The following is a 10,339-nucleotide window of genomic DNA, read 5'->3' as shown; positions in this document are numbered from 1 at the left end:
GCACTCCCTCAGCACTGACCCTCTGACAGTGCGGCACTCCCTCAGCACTGACCCTCCGACAGTGCGGCACTCCCTCAGCACTGACCCTCCGACAGTGCGGCACTCCCTCAGCGCTGACCCTGTGACAGTGCGGCACTCCCTCAGCGCTGACCCTGTGACAGTGCGGCACTCCTTGAGTAATGCACCAGATGTATCATCATAGATTCTATGGTTAAGTCTTGAGAGATGGTTTGGAATTAGTTTGTGACAGAGAATACAACTCATTCACAGATTAGAATGTAATTGGGGCATGGGCTCCACATCACTGAGGGAGTTATTGCATGTGACATGTGAACATTGCAAAGTAATTTGTTTTAGAGATAGCGGTGTTTGGAAAGCAGTCAAACATGTACTTTCTTCTCTCTACAGATTCTGTTAGACCTGCTGCGCTTCTCCGGCAATTTCTGTTTTTGTTTCCGATTTCCAGCATCTATAGTATTTTCTTTTAATATGAATTTCTTCAATAATCTGCTCCCAGTGATGTTAATACTTTCCAGGACACCTTTATAAATGTATAACACCCACAGTGAAAGGACATCCCCAGCCCAGCTCAGTTCCAGTGACAGTAGTGCATGGACTCAGGGCAGCACTGAGCGGTCAGTCTGAATGTGATGTCCTGTGTTACAGAGTGGGTGACAGTATCGTCCCTGTGAAGGGGGGCAGGACACAGTGGTAATACTGGGCAACAGCTTTTTAATGAGGGAGAGAGACAGACCAGCAACATTTCCCTGCTGGTGATGACTGTCATGCTGACAGACACTAACCACAGCACTGCTCATCACCCCCCTCACTCTCCCTCCTCACCCTCAGTCCTACCTCCTCAGTGAGCTGTTGGAGTTGTTGTTCCAGGTTTTCATTACTCTCTGTCAGGATGCGGTTCTGTTTAAGCAGGGATTGTCCAATCCGAGCGGCGAGCTCCAGATCCCGCTCTTTCTGCAATCACACAGTGTCACTGGGTTAGGGTCAGAAACCGTAGCCACAGAACAACCCCAACACTCCGCCTACAATCAGGATCTCTACTCTTTCCAACATTTCAATTCCTCAAATGTTCAAAAATCATCATCTTTTAATTCAGCTTTGCGCCCCCATCCCCACCTCCCATCGGACCAGGCCTGGCGGTCCTCAGGCCCATCTCAGATGTTGCTACAATCAGATTCCTCACAGATCAATAGCATCAGAGAGTCGGACCTTACAGAATGAGGCCATGCGGCTCCTCCTGTCTGTGCTAGCTCTGTGAAGGAAGTAGCCAATTCCCCCTACCCCACCCTAGCTCTCCCGTCAGTGCCCTTCACATTTCCCCTTTTATGCATTTAACAAATTCCGTGTGAATGTTATTATGGAACTGGGCTCCACCACTCTCTGTGGCTTCACATACCAGTTCACAGCAGCTGACTGAGTGAAATTCAGTCCCGTTTAGTTCTGGAATATGTTGCTGTCGATGTGAAACCTCTGCTCTCCAATCCCTGACTCTCCTTCCAGTGAGAATAATGGAGTTGTTTTTATTCAGGGATGTGTCACTGACTCACCTCCTCCAGTAAGTGGGTGACAGCCTCGATATCTCGGTATGTCTTTGTCACCTGGCCCACCCTCTCCGCACAGAGAACTGTGGAAACAGGGAGTCAGATCAGTGTTTAATGCAGTCCCCAGCTCCCTTCACTGACATTCCGCGCTGCCCTGCTCCTATTCTCTCCCGACTGCAACACTTGTTCCCCTCAGAGACTGTGGAATGTTGTTGAGCTGCTTAGAAATCCGCTCTGCCCCCCCACGCCACCCCCACCTCATCATTTCCTCACTCTCAAACACCTCTCACTGGCACCGACCCACAATCCAGGGCCAAGCAAACATCCTAGCCCCTCTTCACAATGATCAGAGACTCCAGGAGCCATCTCAGTGTCTGGTTCTGAGGGTCACTTTGTCTGACTGTCGATATGTGGGGGACAGTTGCTGCCCTAGTCTTTCTGGGGTGTGCAGAGTTCTGACACACTCCCTGATTCGGAGTCTCTAGAACATGAGGCAGGAAGGCAACTGTTTCACAGCACACCGTGACCGTCATAAAACCCAACAGAATATCAGTCCCGAGATAGTAGGAACTGCAGATGCTGGAGAATCTGAGATATCAAGGTGCAGAGCTGGATGAACACAGCAAGCCAAGCAGCATCAGAGGAGCAGGAAAGCTGACGTTTCAGGCCTAGACCCTTCTTCAGAAGAAATCTGTTATCTCAGAATATCAGTCCCATTCTAGTATAATATTCCCGAACAAAAACAAAGTTGCTGGAAAAGCTCAGCAGGTCTGGCAGCATCTGTGAAGAAACAAATCAGAGTTAACATTTCGGGTCCAGTGCCCCTTAATATCCTGTTCAATAGTTACAGAAAACAAACTTTGCGATCTGGGGGAAATGATTAATACAAGGATTGGTATTGTATTTTTAAAGTTTCTTGAACTGTTTTGCTGTGTGCCTCTCGTGTTGTGCTTGTCTCAGTGGGTATTATTGGATGTGAAGTGCATGTAGTGTCCGTACCTGAGGAACAGGACTGCTTTTGGAGCTGGTGTAACCAGGGCTCACCAAGCTGGTCTGGGGTTCAGGGTGCTAACTGATCATAAGAGGCTGAGTAAAACCGAGCCCAATAATTTCTGGCATTTAGAAGAATGAGGACTGATCTCTTTGATTCACACAAAACTAGAATCTAGAACACGGGGGCACCGTCTTGGGGTAAGGACGGAGTTAAGGAGGAATTCTCTATCCGCGAGGGTTTATGGTCTCAGGAGGCGCAGGGAAAGTGGACAGAGTGTCAGCACCATTGGGAGCTGTGCTGACACACTGAGAGAGTTCAGGGGCTGCTCCCCACTCCAGGCCGGGCTCTGAGCGTACGTGTGCAGCCACACGTTTAGTGCACTCAGGATATCCTGGCAGTACAGACAACAGCCTCCTTGCTCTCCCCGCAAGGTCACCGCTTTGTACCATTAATTGGGCTTTATTTGCACACAGAGCGTCTGCTGGTGATTTGCAAAATCAGCACTGACAGCTCAGATTTAACTCATCGATTCCCGAACCCCTTGCTGCCTCACCACCTCACTCTGCCCCACGTTTTCACATTAACTCCTCAGAGGCACATCTGATCCCCAATTATTAGCAACAGGCTGAGCTAATCTCTGAATCTGGTCTCAGCCACATCACAGCGAAGGGACCACAGCCAACTGCAATGTTTCTGAAACAATAAAAAGGGGATGCGGGAAGAAACAGACAGAATTTCCACCTCAAACAAGGTACTACTGATGAGAAATAAAGTAGAATAAAAAAAAGTGGCTGGTTAGAAGACACAGGATTAATCTAGACGTTGAATTTGAACTTGATATAGAACATGATATAGAACATGATAAAGTCCTCCTCAATAATATCGCTTCAATGTCATTGGGTCAAAATCATGGAATTCCCTCCCTAAGGGCATTGTGGGTCTATCCACAGCACATGGATTGCAGTGGTTCAAGAAGGCAGCTCACCACCACCTTCTCAAGGGGGCAACTAGGGATGGGCCATAAATGCTGTACCCAACCAGTGACACCCACATCCTGTGAGTGAGGGGGTGAATGATGGGATCTGTTTGATTGTGGGCATAGGGCAAGCTCAGGTTTTACTGTGATTACCCACATGGATCGTGGATAAAGCACCGAACACTGACCACTCTCTCAATGAGGGTCAGGGGCTCTTTGGTGAAGAGGCCAGGAAATGGTAGTGAAGAAGGTTATCCTGATCAATTGGGACAATGGTCTTCACACAAGTATGGCTCAGATGTGGAATGAACTGCCAGAGGAAGTGGTAGAAAGCAGGTACAATTACAACATTTAAAAGCCATTTGGAGAGATATATCAATACGAGAAGTTTAGAGGGATATAGGCCAAACACAGTCAAGTAGGACTAGTTCTAGTTTAGGAAACCTGGTCAGCATAGACAAGTTGGGCGAAGGGTTTGATTCCATGCTACATGACTCTATGACTCCGAGAGAAATAAACGAAGGTGCAAAGAAAGTAGTGATTGAGGTGGTGGGGGTGGTGGTTATGATAGGGAAAATCAGAACTGTTCGAAACCTTTGGAATATTTCACACAGAATCACAAACTAAACTCAAAACAGGCTATTCGGCCCGACAGAGCCATGCTGGTGTATAGTCTCCACATGAGTCATTCATCTCGCTCTATCAGTATTTCCTTCCACTCCTTTCTGTGTTTATCCAGTTTCACCCCTCAATGTGTCAATACTATTGACGTGAACCACTCCCAGAAGACAGTTTGTTGGTTTCAGTTAGAAATCGTTTGCCTGAATCTTATTCAGATCGATGTTTCCTGTGAGAATCCCTCACTGCATAGCTCATTAACATCCTGTTCATTACAAATAGCTGAGATGCAGACTAGGATCGTAAGAACAGCAGGGAATACAACTGAAATCACAGTACCTACAAAACAACATTCTCCCTCACACCGTATCCCTTCCTTTCTCTCCCAGCCCCTGGCTCACACTCTCTGCCTCATGTCTTGCAACCTGCCCCATTTCCTCTCACTTCCACAACCAGCCCCCTTATCCTTCCACCTCCCCCTCCAACCCAGACCCGTTAATAAACTGAAGACAAGTCTCTGACCGTTGCAATGGCCCCTTGAACCCAGTAAACTGTCGTCAATCTTCAATCACAACCCCCGCCCCCACCTAAACTGGGAATTTCAGGGAAACGTTCATTGATGAAAAAATAACAGAGGTTCGGAGTTGGCCTGGAGTGTGCTTCATATTGACAATTCACTTCTCGCACTAAGTTCCCAAATTGTTGTAGATTCAATAAGAGGCAGGGAAATGGCTTCCCTGAGGAAGGCCAACAAAGAGACAGTGACTGAACACCCCCGTGGCCCACTTTGTACCTTCCACAGTGTCATGTTGAATAGCATCGCTGACACTTTCCCAGTCCGCCACACTATTCCCGTTGTCTTCGCTGCTCCATACATCCATTGCCTATGAATTCCCAGCTGGCCCCCCCTAGAATATTCACTTATAAATCCTCAAACAGGCCTTGGTACAACATGCCATTAATGTAGCTCCAGGAAGCAGTTAAATCTGCTCAATCAGACCGAGCCCCAGGTTTGTAAATATCTCTCGATGTTCCTGCCATCCATCGACTAAAAGATCCACTCAGGGGCTCAGCCAGCTTTATATACACACACGTCACATCCAATAATACCCACTGAGACAAGCACAACGCTAGAGGCACACAGCAAGACAGTTCAAGAAACTTTAAAAATACAGTACCAATCCTTGTATTAATCATCTTTAATCATTTCCCCAAAATCACATAGTTTGTTTTCTGTAACTATTGAACAGAATATTAAACTGGAACGGGACTGATATTCTGTTGGGTTTTATGACCGTCACGGTGTGCTGTGAAACAGTTGCCTTCCTGCCTCATGTTCTAGAGACTCCGAATCAGGGAAACTGCATGTGTCAGAACTCTGCACACCCCAGAAAGACTAGAGCAGCAACTGTCCCCCACATATCGACAGTCAGACAAAGTGACCCTCAGAGACAACTCACTGCATCCAACTTGACTCATTTTGAGAAACAGAATTTTTTAAAAGTTCTCCAAGGATTAGTGTTCGGAGACTTGCCCTTCCAATTATTTATTATATGTAATGTTATCTATTAATATTCTAGACCCTGGTGTGCAGGGCTCTATTTTATAAACTGCAGCTATTATAAAATTTGGAAACATTATGAACTGTGATGGATGATAGTACAGAACTACATGAGGATACAGATAGGTGAATAGAATGGATGGACAAGTGCAAATTAAATTTAATACAGACAAGTGTGAAATAATTCATTCTGGTAGGAAGAATACAGTGAGACAATGAAAATTAAAGGGCAAAACTGTAAAAAGGGCTTGCAGGACAGGGGTCCGGTGAATGTATCAGTCAAAGATTCAGAGTCATAGAGTCATACAGCACGGAAACAGACCCTTCGGTCCAACTCATCCATGCCGACCAGTCATCCCAATCTGACCTACTCCCATTCGCCAGCATTTGGCATATACCCCACTAAACCCTTCCTATTCATATGCCCAACCAGGTGCCTTTTAAATGATGTAACTGTACCAGCCTCCACCATTTCCCTGGCAGCTCGTTTCAATTACACACCACTCTCTACATGAAAACATTACCTCTAAATTCTTCCCCTCTCACCTTAAACCTATTACCTCTAGATTTAGACTCCCCTACCCGGGGGAAAAGACCTTGGCTACTTACCCTATCCATGCCCCTCATGATTTTATAAACCTCTATAAGGTCAACCCTCAGCTCCAGGGAAAAAAGACCAAGGGTATTCAGCCTCTCCCTGTAACTCAGACTTTCCAGTCCCTGCAACATCCTTGTAAATCTTTTCTGCACCTCTCAAGTTTAACATCTTTCCTATAGCAGGGAGACCAGAATTGTACTCAGTATTCTAAAAGTGGCCTCACTAATGTCCTGTACAGACGCAACATGACCTCCCAATTTCTATACTCAATATTCTGACCAATAAAGGCAAGTATACCAAACACCTTCTTCACCACCCTGTCTACCTGCAACTCCATTTCCAGGGAACTATACACCTGCACCCCTAGTTTGGCAACTCTCCCCAGGGCCCTACCATTAACTGTATCAATCCTGCCCTGACTTTTGTTACCAAAATGCAACAGCTCACATTTATCTGAATTAAACTCCATCTGACATTCTTCAGCCTATTGGCTCATCTGATCAAGATGCCATTGTACTCTGAGATAATCTCCTTCACTGTCCACTACACCACCTATTTTGATGTCATCTGCAAACTCAGGGAGCATTATTTTACGTTTATGGGATGGTTTCACTAACTGGGCTAGCATATATTGCCCGTCCCTAGTTGCCCCTTGAGAAGGTGCGGGTGAGCTGCCTTCTTGAACCACTGCAGTCCATGTGCTGTAGGTAGACCCACAATGTCCCTTAGGGAGGGAATTCCAGGATTTTGACCCAGTGACACTAAAGGAATGATGATACATTTCCAAGTCAAGATGGTGAGTGGCTTGGAGGGGAACTTGCAGGTGGTGGTGTTCCCACCTATCTGCTGCCTACTTGGAACTGGTTATGGGCTTGGAAGGTGTTGTCTAATGATCTTTAATGAATTACTGCAACACATCTTGCAGATGGTACACACTGCTGCGACTGCGGTGGTGGAGAAAGTGGATGCTGTGGATGCAGTGCCAATCAAGCGGGCTGCTTTGGCCTGGATGGTGTCAAGCTTCTTGAGTGTTGTTGGGGTTTGCACTCATCCAGGCAAGTGGGGAATATTCCATCACACTCTTGTGCCTTGCAGATGGTGAACAGGCTTTGGGGAGTCAGGGAGTGAGTTACCACAGTATTCCTCGCCTCTGAGCTATTGTCTAAGCCACAATATTAATATGGCTAGTCCAGTTCAGTTTCTGGTCTTGTCAATAGTGTCGTAGAGTACAACATCAAGGGGGTGATGTTGAATTGAGTAAAACACTATTTGGCCTCAGCTGGAGTACAGTGTCCAGTCTGGGCACCACATTTTGGGAATTTTGCGAAAGAATTAAAGAAGGTGCAGAAAATGTCCACAAGAACCTGATTCCAGGAATGAGGAATGTCAATGATGTGGGTAGATTGGAGAAGTTCGGACTGGTTTCCCTGGAGAAGCGGGGAGGAGATTTAATGGAGATGCTCAAACCCATGATGGGACTGGACAGAGGAGATGGAGAGAAACTAATTCGAATGGTGGAAGGATTGAGAATTAGAGCACATGGATTTGAGGTAATTGGCAAAAGAAGCCATGGTGGTATGAAGAAAAAACATTTAAACATAGCGGGTGGTTTGGGTCTGAATTGTGCTGCCTGAGAGTGTGGTGGAGCTTTCATGGTGGAACTGGATTATCTGAAAAGGAAGATTGTACAGGGGTCCAGGAGGAGGCTGCAGGGGTGGGGATAGTGAGGTGCTCCTTCTGCAAGCCAGCACAGACACCATCCTTCTGCGATAACGTTTGCAGCCTAATCCCCCATGTCTCACAATCTCTCTTTCCCAGCAGCAGTACTGTCCCTGTCAGCCAGAATCACAACTTTTGGATTATCATCAATCTGTTACTAATAATTAAATGAGATTGAACTTTAGGACTTACAAACATAGATTGGGGAATGGGAGTTGGCCATTTTATCATAATTGTTATTTTAAATTCTGCCAGAGATTAAATAAAAACATGAAGACAGAAAGTGTGAATGCAAAGTGGAGAGAAAGATAAAACAGGAGAAGATGAAAATGAGGGAAAATACTGGATCTAGGAGTCACAATAAGCTACACATGACAGTAATTCTGAGGAAGGGTCACCGGACACAAAACGTTAACTCTGTTTTTTCCTTCACAGATGCTGTCAGAGCTGCTGAACTTTACCAGCAACTTTGTTTTTGTTCCTGATTTACAGCATCCGCAGTTCTTTCGGTTTTTATTTAGTACTGAACAGATCCTCACAGATACTGTGTGAGAGAGAGTGAGAGAGAGAGAGAGACTGAGTGAGAGACTGAGTGAGAGAGAGTGGGTGAGAGTGGGTGAGAGTGGGTGAGAGAGAGTGTGAGAGAGAGTGAGAGAGAGAGTGAGTGAGAGAGAGTGAGAGAGAGAGAGAGTGAGAGAGAGAGATAGAGAGAGATTGAGAGTGTGTGAGAGTGTGTGAGAGTAAATGAGAGTGAGTGAGAGACTGAGTGAGAATAAGTGAGAGAGTGAGAGACTGAGTGAGAGAGAGTGGGTGAGAGAGAGTGAGTGAGAGAGTAATTGAGAGTGAGTGAAAGAGTGTGTGTGAGAGAGAGAGTAAATGAGGGAGTGAGCATAAGGGGGAAACTCTTTGTAAATGGCCTGGCAGCTGATTGGTTTGTGGAATTGAGACCAGCCACAAATTATCAGCCTGGGGACAGCTCTCTGATTGGTTCCTGGCAGCTAAACAGCTCGTGGGTGTAAATGATATGGGGAGAATTCTTCAGACTGATAAAAAAAATTAGATTGTGGGCTCTGTCTCTCTCTCTCTCTCTCTCTGTAGTAAAAATATCTGAAGTCTAAAGGAAGGTAGTTGTTTCTCCCATCAATCACTGTAAGCTGTTGCCTCCATCCAGTAACTAGGAGAAAAGGAAACATATTTCTTTTTTTAAATTTGTGCATGTATCAGTTTGTGTGTGTCAGTGTATAGGTCTATTTGGTCTGTGGGTTTCCTTGCGTAATACAGTCAGTCTGTTTCATGGACGTCCCTACGTGTTGTCTGGGACTTTCTTGCGTAGATTCTGTGCTGAGCTCAGTGTTTTATCCACAACTGACAATAAATTCCCAGCCCCAGCCTCATGACCTTATGTTTAATCCTGTGATTGAAATACTAAGAACAGAAGATAATCTCCAAAATGTTTAAAATCTCTGAGATTCACAGAATGATGCAGGATTTACAATCCACAACAGGCCATTCTGACTATCTGCTCCATGCTGCTTTTTATCTCCCACGTGATCCTCCTCCTATTTCCTCCTCAATTATTACTGGCCACCTCAACCATTCCCTGGGTTCATATTTCTACATTCTCACCACTGCTTCATTTGTTTATGGAATGTAGCCATCGCTGATTAAGATACCGTTTATTGCCCATCCCTAATTGCCCCAGGAGGGTGAAGCCACCTCCTCCTCCAGCCAGTTGTTTAATTGTCCACCACCATTCAAGACTGGATGTGGCAGGACTGCAGAGCTTAGATCTGATCTGTTGGTTGTGGGATCGCTTAGCTCTGTCTATCCCTTGCTGCTTTCGCTGTTTGGTGTGCAAGTAGTCCTGTTTGGTGGCTTCACCAGGTTGACACCTCATCTTCAGGTATCCCTGGTGCTGCTCCTGGCATGCCCTCCTGCACTGTCCATTGAACCAGGGTTGATCCCCTGGTTTGATGGTAATGGTTGAGTGGGGGATATGCCGGGCCATGAGGTTACAGCTGGTGCTGGAGTACAATTCTGCTGCTGTTGATGGCCCACAGCACTTCAGCGTCAGAAGGTCAGTACTGAAGGAGAGTTGTATTGTTGGAGGGTCAGTGCTGAGGGAGCGCCGCACTGTCGGAGAGTCAGTGCTGAGGGAGCGCCGCACTGTCGGAGGGTCAGTGCTGAGGGAGCGCCGCACTGTCGGAGGGTCAGTGCTGAGGGAGCGCCGCACTGTCGGAGAGTCAGTGCTGAGGTAGCGCCGCACTGTCGGAGGGTCAGTGTTGAGGGAGTGCTGCACTGTCGGAGGGTCAGT

The 10,339-nt window shown here is 46.5% G+C and overlaps 1 long non-coding RNA gene across 1 annotated transcript in view; it reads right to left on the bottom strand.

Annotated features, from left to right (window-relative positions):
- Positions 1 to 882: 882 nt before the first annotated feature.
- The window catches only part of LOC125486541, a 14,489-nt gene continuing 5,032 nt past the window's right edge, over positions 883 to 10,339 (bottom strand). The window contains exons 3-4 of the long non-coding RNA XR_007265193.1: positions 1,566 to 1,642; positions 883 to 972 (exon numbers count right to left, since the gene is read on the bottom strand). This is a non-coding gene — a long non-coding RNA (uncharacterized LOC125486541). The remainder of the gene's footprint in view (positions 973 to 1,565; positions 1,643 to 10,339) is intronic.

This window comes from Rhincodon typus, chromosome 30 (genome assembly GCF_021869965.1).
Source record: "Rhincodon typus isolate 14 chromosome 30, sRhiTyp1.1, whole genome shotgun sequence".
NCBI classification, from domain to species: Eukaryota; Metazoa; Chordata; class Chondrichthyes; order Orectolobiformes; family Rhincodontidae; genus Rhincodon; species Rhincodon typus.
Note: the sequence above shows the minus strand (reverse complement) of the source record. Positions and strands in the feature narration are given on the sequence as shown.